This window comes from Convolutriloba macropyga, chromosome 4 (assembly GCF_964194025.1).
Source record: "Convolutriloba macropyga chromosome 4, txConMacr16.3, whole genome shotgun sequence".
Taxonomy (NCBI): domain Eukaryota; kingdom Metazoa; phylum Xenacoelomorpha; order Acoela; family Convolutidae; genus Convolutriloba; species Convolutriloba macropyga.
Genome location: NC_134471.1, coordinates 828,752 through 836,769, shown reverse-complemented (window position 1 = coordinate 836,769; position 8,018 = coordinate 828,752).

Sequence of the window (8,018 nt, the reverse complement as noted above, 5' to 3'; positions counted from 1 at the left end):
CCATTTTTATTGAACGGTATGTATGTTTTGAAAGTTTTGTATCTTTTCATCATTAAGTTAAGAATGCGGATGAGCGGGGTCGGAACATTATGTGCGTACGCACGTTACCGATCCTCTTTATTGTTTTATATGCATATAAATTGTTTTATATACTTTGTTTTATATGCATATAAATTGTTTTATATATTTGAGAACAATTTATTATCTTTATTAGCATGAAATCATATATAACTCAGTAACAAAGCGATTGTATTATTTACCTAGGAAATAGGTATAGTTTGGCAAAAAAAATTTTTATTATCAGACGATAACTTACAACTACCAATCAACACTGGATGCGCGGAAAAAGACTTCATTGATGTCTTCAAATTTCAAAAAGTTTAAAACTTACTTACACAAAATAAGCTAGTTATGATTTAGTAGTAGAAAGTGATGCAGACTAGTCTGGTGACGTGAACTACAAAAAAAAATCAACGACGGTTTACTACTTCAAGCTCAACGGACGTGGCGCAGCACTCAGCTGGGGTGTCAAGAAGCAGGCCACAGTTAATCTTTCTTCATCAGAAGCAGAAGATCAGGGCATGGCAGCAGCAGTTCAACAAGCATTGTATCTGAAACTTCTGGAGGATTTCGACATCCAACAGAAACATCCAATAGCAATTGGAGAGGACAACCAGAGTTGTATTAAATTGTGCCAACACCCAGTCATTCACAAGAGGAGCAAACACATTGAGACAAAATTTCACTTCATTTGGGACAAGACGGAAGATGGGACTATTTCAATCCATTACATTACGTTCCTACTGACAAAATGGCAGCCGACATCTTCACAAAATATTTACCCGTATCAAAGGTGGAAACAATTAGAACTGTTTTGATGGGAACAGCTTCTACGCAATCAGCTTAAGTCTGAGTGGGGGTGTTAGAATATCGATCAAACCATAGTCTTAAACTTAGTGAGAATTAGAAAGAAAGTTTAACTTACCAGATTAGAGAGACAAAAGCAAATTGATTTTGATCAGAGAATTCATATAAATGAATTGTCCAGAAAGGGTGATTAGAATCAATATTCGTTTCAAATTGGTGAATCTAGATAAATAATATTAGAGTGAGATTATTTGATGTAAAATCTTTGCAGCATTTATTGAATGATTATGATACCACCCGAAATGTGAACGAATTCTTAGAAAAGTGTAAATGCTTACCATCTATGGTACCCCCTGCGACTGATTTGTGGGAAATTTGCAGAAGCAAACCATATTGGGTAACCCTTGCGACCCCCACTGTAAATCATGGTGCTAAGATTAGTTTTGTATCTTGACTTTCTCGCACTGATAATGGGTATATATACAGCTGATTTATGAGCCTTTTTTCATCCCCAAAATCAAATCACCTTCCTGATCTAATAATCAGATCTCTCCTGTAAATCACTAAATTAAACTGTAAAATATTATTCTTGTTATTCTCTTATTTTGAGAAATTAATTTTTCTGCTTAGTTCAAAACGCTTTTCATTCCGCTTGCGAAAATCCACAACCCAACAGGTTATGGGCCCAGCAATTTTCTAAGTCATAAAACTGATTTCTCAAATAAAACTAATTTGTTGTTGACAGTCAATCCTATTCTGCTTATTACCTTTTCTTTTCACAACTGTTTTGCCTGCTCAAACTACGATGGATCAACAGACAGTGAAGCTGCTGACATACACAGGAAAGGCACAAGACTTTCCAATCTGGAGCACAAGATTTGTGGCAACGATGCAGACGAAGGGACTCTACAAATCACAACTTGGGACAGAGGACCAACTCGAGCCTGCACCACTAGCCAATAGGGCGAGCAATGATGAAAAGAAGAACCACAAGGTGCTGAAGGATGCATATGAGAAGGAAGTTGCAGACATCAAGGAGAAACGGAACAATGTGTGGTGCCATCTGGCATTGACTCTAGATAAAACAACCCTCAGGCTGATGAGATATGAATGTGTGGGAGATGACGGCATGAGAGATTTCAGAGTTTGGAGACGCCGACCGTGGTGACTTTGGTGGCACAGCTTGCTCGACTGCAGCTCGAGGATGCTGAGGATTTGGATAGCTTCTTCATCAGAGGACAGGAGTTGCTCACAAGGCTACAAGAAGCAGGGGAAGCAGTCTCAGAGACCCTCAACAACGCCTTGGTCCTCAATGGTCTGCCAATGAGGTATGAAAGTTTTGTTATACTGGAAAGCTTCAACCTGGCAGCGAACTTTACAGAGTTCGGGAAAAGGCTGCAGAACTTCCTTGAGAGCAAAGTACAGGGACACAAGGAACAAAGCGATTTAGTGGCATTAGCAGTGAAGCGTGACTTCAAGAGGGGACCTACGAGAGGAAACTGCTTTGTGTGTGGGATCCCTTTGCCAAGGACTGCAGGAGGAAGGAGACAGCACGATGTAGCAAATGTGGCGAAAACGCCACCTAGACAGGGCGTGCAAGAGACAAAGGGATGGAGGCAAACATGAGTCAGTGGCAACGGGTCCAACATTGGCTTCACCAGACGAGGAATACTGTGCAGCTCTTACCCAGTGAAGACAGCAGGCATGCCAGTGGACAGTGGTTGTACAGATCACATAGTGACGAACATAGATGCGTTCCTGGACTTTGTGCCCATTCAATCAGTGGTCAGAAATCCCAATGGAGAGGCTTCCAGAGTGGTGCGCAGAGGCTGTGTGAGGATCAGCATACCCTCAAACAAAGGGGAATTCCAATGCGAACTCAAAAATGTTTTGTGTGTGCTGGACTATTCTTCAAACCTCTTAACAATCTCAAGATGCACTCGAGTGGGGACGTAGCTTCACTTTCGAGAAAGGAAATAGCTGCATGAAATTCCAGAAGGGAACTCGGGTAAAACTAGCACAAAAAAAATTGTTTTACTTACCCTGCAGCGTTGTAGAATCCAGTATGAGTTCCAACAGCGTGGAACTTGACAGTGCGAGGAAGTGGCACAGAAGATTGGGTCATTTGAATCAAGCGGATGTGATCAGGAATGCACCAGAGACAGTGGTAGAACTCGACGATGTATGCAATGTGTGCTCATTGGCCAAGATCACAAAAACTCCATTACCAAGAGTGGCAGACCCAAGCAGAAGAGAAGCTGGAGAGGGTATTCACAGATGTAGTGGGACCTTTCAGAGTAATGTCACTGTCAGGGTTCCGGTTCTGCATTGTGTTTGCAGACCAGTACACGAAAGTTGTGTTTGTTGACTTGCTTAAGGCAAATAGTGAAGCACTGACCAGCCTGAAGAAGTTTGTTCTCAGTGTGGAGAAGACCAAGAAGCTGAGACAAGACAATGCGAAAGAGTTTCTCTAAGAGCAGTTCAAAATGTACTGTTTAGATGCAGGCATTCTACAGGAGAAAACCATACCAGAGATGCTTGCTCATTGACTCGGGTCTTCTCAAGATGTGGGGAGCAGCAATTCTCCACGCAACAAAGATCAAGAAATTGGTTGTGAGACGAGGAGAAGAAAAATAACAGCAGAGCTCATGCGAGGAATAAAACCTAAGCTTTCAATTAGTAAACCATCTATTTTTGGGTGCACAGTCTTCATGAGGAAGCGGGACAGAGATGTCAGCAAACTTGAACCCAAGGCACTGCAAGGAAAGTTTGTGGGTTACACTGCAGGAGACAACTGATACCTGGTGTACGTAGCCAACACACGCAATGGCAGTTCGAGATATGATCATCAAGGCGTCCGAAGTGGGCTCAATCCCTGACAACACAGAGATGCCCGAACTACTAGATGAGGAGTCACAGCAACTGGGGATCTGGCACCCAGATGATGGTCATCTAGACGATGGCAATAAAGAAGATCAGGGCATATGTACTGCAATAGAGGTGGAATGGCATGACGCAGAGATCGTAAACACTCAAGAAACGACACAGACGAGATGCCTCAGATGTTGAGGAAGCAGCACTGGATGAAGAATCTACTGCAACAAGAGGGAGTCTCAGAGACTCGGACTCACTGGAAGACAGTGAAACGGGGGACTTCTCACAGTCAGAGACAGTTGGCTTCTTTGAAGAGGCACTGGAGCAAGCGGACGGGGCAGAGCCCAGACGAGGGACACGAGCAAGGAACGATCCGCGATTTTTTGGAGAAGTTAGGACCCATCTTGCTGTGACTGAGGTTGACTATGTGGAACCCAAAACAGTCTACGAAAAGAAGCATGGTGACGATTGGGACCAGCGGCACCGGGCAATGAAGGACGAGCTCAAGGCACTCCAAGACAACGAGACTTGGAACCTAGTGAGACCACCCACAGACAGGGACGTCATACCGGGCAAATGGGTCTACAAAGTGAAATTGGGACCAAGTGGTCAAGTGGACAAATACAAAGCACGTTATGTGGCGCAAAGCTTCAAACAGGGGGAGGGACTGGACTACTTTGAGACTTTTGCGCCTACATGTAAGCCAGAGACATTCAGGATTCTACTTCAAGCATCAGCGAGGCAGGGCCATGTGATGCACCAGTTTGATGTCAAGACGGCTTTCCTTCACTCACCAATAGAGGAAAAGGTGTATCTGGAACAGCCACAGACGTTTGTAAAACAAGGCTCAGATGGAGAGAAGTTAGTAGCCGACTTAATAAATCAAATTATGGTTTGAAACAGCCAGCTAACAACTGGCAAATTTCCTACTGAGACAGGGGTTCACCAGAAGCAGGAATGACCATTGCTTGTTCGCAAGAGCAGAGGCAGAGGGTCACACCTTCATCTTGATCAGGGTTGACGACATCATAGTGGCATCAAGAAGCATGACCATGATCTCCGATGTCAAAAAGGCACTCGGAGCAACATTTCACATAGAAGACAAAGGGAGAATACACTGGTTTCTTGTTCTAAGAATCAGACGAGAAGAGGGCAAAGTCACAGTCGACCAAGAACGCTACATAGAAACAATGCTTGAGCCGTTTCAAATGAATCAATTTAAACCCTCAAGAACTCAAGCTGATTTGAATTTGAAACTTCATACAGCACAGAACGGAGACGAAGAAGTGGACCAGAGGATCTACAGAGGCTTGGTTGGATCACTTCTGTATCTGGCGAAACAGACGGTGCCAGATATCTTGTTCACAGTCAACATTCTGTCCAGACACATGAATGCACCTACCAATTAACACTGGATGTGCGGAGAAAGACTTCTCTGATATCTTCAAGGTTCAAAAGGTTTAAAACTTACTTACACAAAAGAAACTAGTTATGATTTAGTAGGGGAAAGTGATGCAGACTAGTCTGGTGACGTGAACGATAAAACAAATCAACGACGGGCTACTACTTCAAGCTCAACGGACGTGGCGCAGCACTCAGCTGGGGTGTCAAGAAGCAGCAGTTCAAGAAGTATTGTATCTGAAACAACTTCTGGAGGATTTCGACATCCAACAAACATCCAATAGCAATTGGAGAGGACAACCAGAGTTGTATTAAATTGTGCCAACACCCAGTCATTCACAAGAGGAGCAAACACATTGAGACAAAATTTCACTTCATTTGGGACAAGACGGAAGATGGGACTATTTCAATCCATTACATTACGTTCCTACTGACAAAATCGCAGCCGACATCTTCACAAAATCTTTACCCGTATCAAAGGTGGAAACAATTAGAACTGTTTTGATGGGAACAGCTTCTACGCAATCAGCTTAAGTCTGAGTGGGGGTGTTAGAACATCGATCAAACCATAGTCTTAAACTTAGTGAGAATTAGAAAGAAAGTTTAACTTACCAGATTAGAGAGACAAAAGCAAATTGATTTTGATCAGAGAATTCATATGAATGAATTGTCCAGAAAGGGTGATTAGAATCAATATTCGTTTCAAATTGGTGAATCTAGATAAATAATATTAGAGTGAGATTATTTGATGTAAAATCTTTGCAGCATTTATTGAATGATTATGATACCACCGGAAATGTGAACGAATTCTTAGAAAAGTGTAAATGCTTACCATCTATGGTACCCCCTGCGACTGATTTGTGGGAAATTTGCAGAAGCAAACCATATTGGGTAACCCTTGCGACCCCCACTGTAAATCATGGTGCTAAGATTAGTTTTGTATCTTGGCTTTCTCGCACTGATAATGGGTATATATACAGCTGATTTTTGAGCCTTTTTTCATCCCCAAAATCAAATCACCTTCCTGATCTAATAATCAGATCTCTCCTGTAAATCTCTAAATTCAACTGTAAAATATCATTCTTGTTATTCTCTTATTTTGAGAAATTAATTTTTCTACTTAGTTAAAAACGCTTTTTATTCCGCTTGCGAAAACCCATAACCCAAAACTCAATTTAAGATATATCTAATGTAGAGACTATCATCACTGATTCCCACAAATGTTTCGAGAAGATATAGCTTGCTGCTGATGAAAGAAGATAATAATCTGACAATAAGGGCTCTATGTAAACAATATATAGGCGATATTTGGCTGCCCATAATATTTGGCTACGGATATTTGGCTACCCATAACTTGAAGCTATAGTTAATAAACGATGATAAATTGAGGAAAATAACTGCGCAATTCCACAAACAGACCGAAAATCAAGTGAGCTTCTGTGAATGTCCGCGTTACGGCTCAAAACAATTCCATTGTGAAGGAAGTTTGGAAAAAGGGTTTCATGCAAGATATACACCTTCAGTCCTCTTCTCTTTGTTTGATGGAGCCCCGCGTAAACAATTAGCTGGTTGGTAAAGCAATCCTTTGTAATTTTGATTAAATTGTCCGTACTGTAGACAATCAGAGGCATCAGAACAAAATTATTCAAAAAGCACAAACTAATATTAAAAACTCACCGATTCTCTTAAACATACTGACTTCAAAAAAAATTGCGTTGTTCATATGTACCCAATTAGTCATCTTAAAAGATTGTGATAAAATGATTGGGATGGATACGACGTGGCCGAAATCAAACTCAAAAGTCCAACGAAAAAATGCAAAATTTATTAAAAATTTTTGTGTTAAAGTTAGAATAATAAGTTATACGCAAAAAAATTGCAGTTATAATACGGAATACGAGATGGAGCGAGATGAAGCCTCATTTAAATATGACAAAACCTTAACTCCACTTTTACACATCAATTTTGCTATTCCATATGGGTTTAATTGTCCGGGAAATCCAAAACTATAATTGCAATCAATTTTGCTATCTGTACTTCATTTTACGCCAATTATAAAAAATTTCTTCAAGTATTCATGTCTCACCCTTGTCTAACGTTCATTGATACTTTTGTATCTTTGCGATATGACGCGTAACTAACTCTTGAAGCTGCCTTCTTTTTAGTACTTCAGTATCCATCTCTCGTCGGATAACTCAACCCAGTAACTTAAGTTAAGATTGGATTTGCGCCACATATCCACATTGATAAATTGAATTCAGTAATCGCCGCGAAATTACAGTTTTAGAATTTCTCCTCGCCACAAGGTACAGTCAGCAGTGTGCGATTTGCAAAAATCTATTCTCAAGTCTATTCTCTATATTCTGTAGAGCTCTTTTGGAAAGAGTCAACATTAGAGCCACCCTTGAGATAGGAACTTAAGAGAGTACAATCGAAAAAGGCAATTCTAGCCCAAGAACGAACTTCTGTTGACACTCTTCAATCCTCCACCAACTGAAGTACAATTGCCCAGTGAACCAGCATATGAAGAAACTTTAAATTACAATGCCAAAGTTCAACGCGATCGTCAACCCCAATGCCCAATTAAAAATCGCATGGAAGAATAAACGAAAGAAGCACACGAATAAATCGCATGAAAGAAGCACCCGCAACGCAAACAAGAAATTTCGCCAACAAGACAACTGATAATCGAGGCCCTTAGAACCCTTGCGGAAACTGTGTCCAAACATGGTATATTCTGATCGTAAACGAAGCTGTCCAGTTCAGGGAAAGACGAGCCTCAACTTTGCAGTGAACTCTCAATTTGCAGAAAAACATAACCACCAACGGCTCTAATTACTACTCATCAGATGACAATTTAATAGCTACTATCTCAA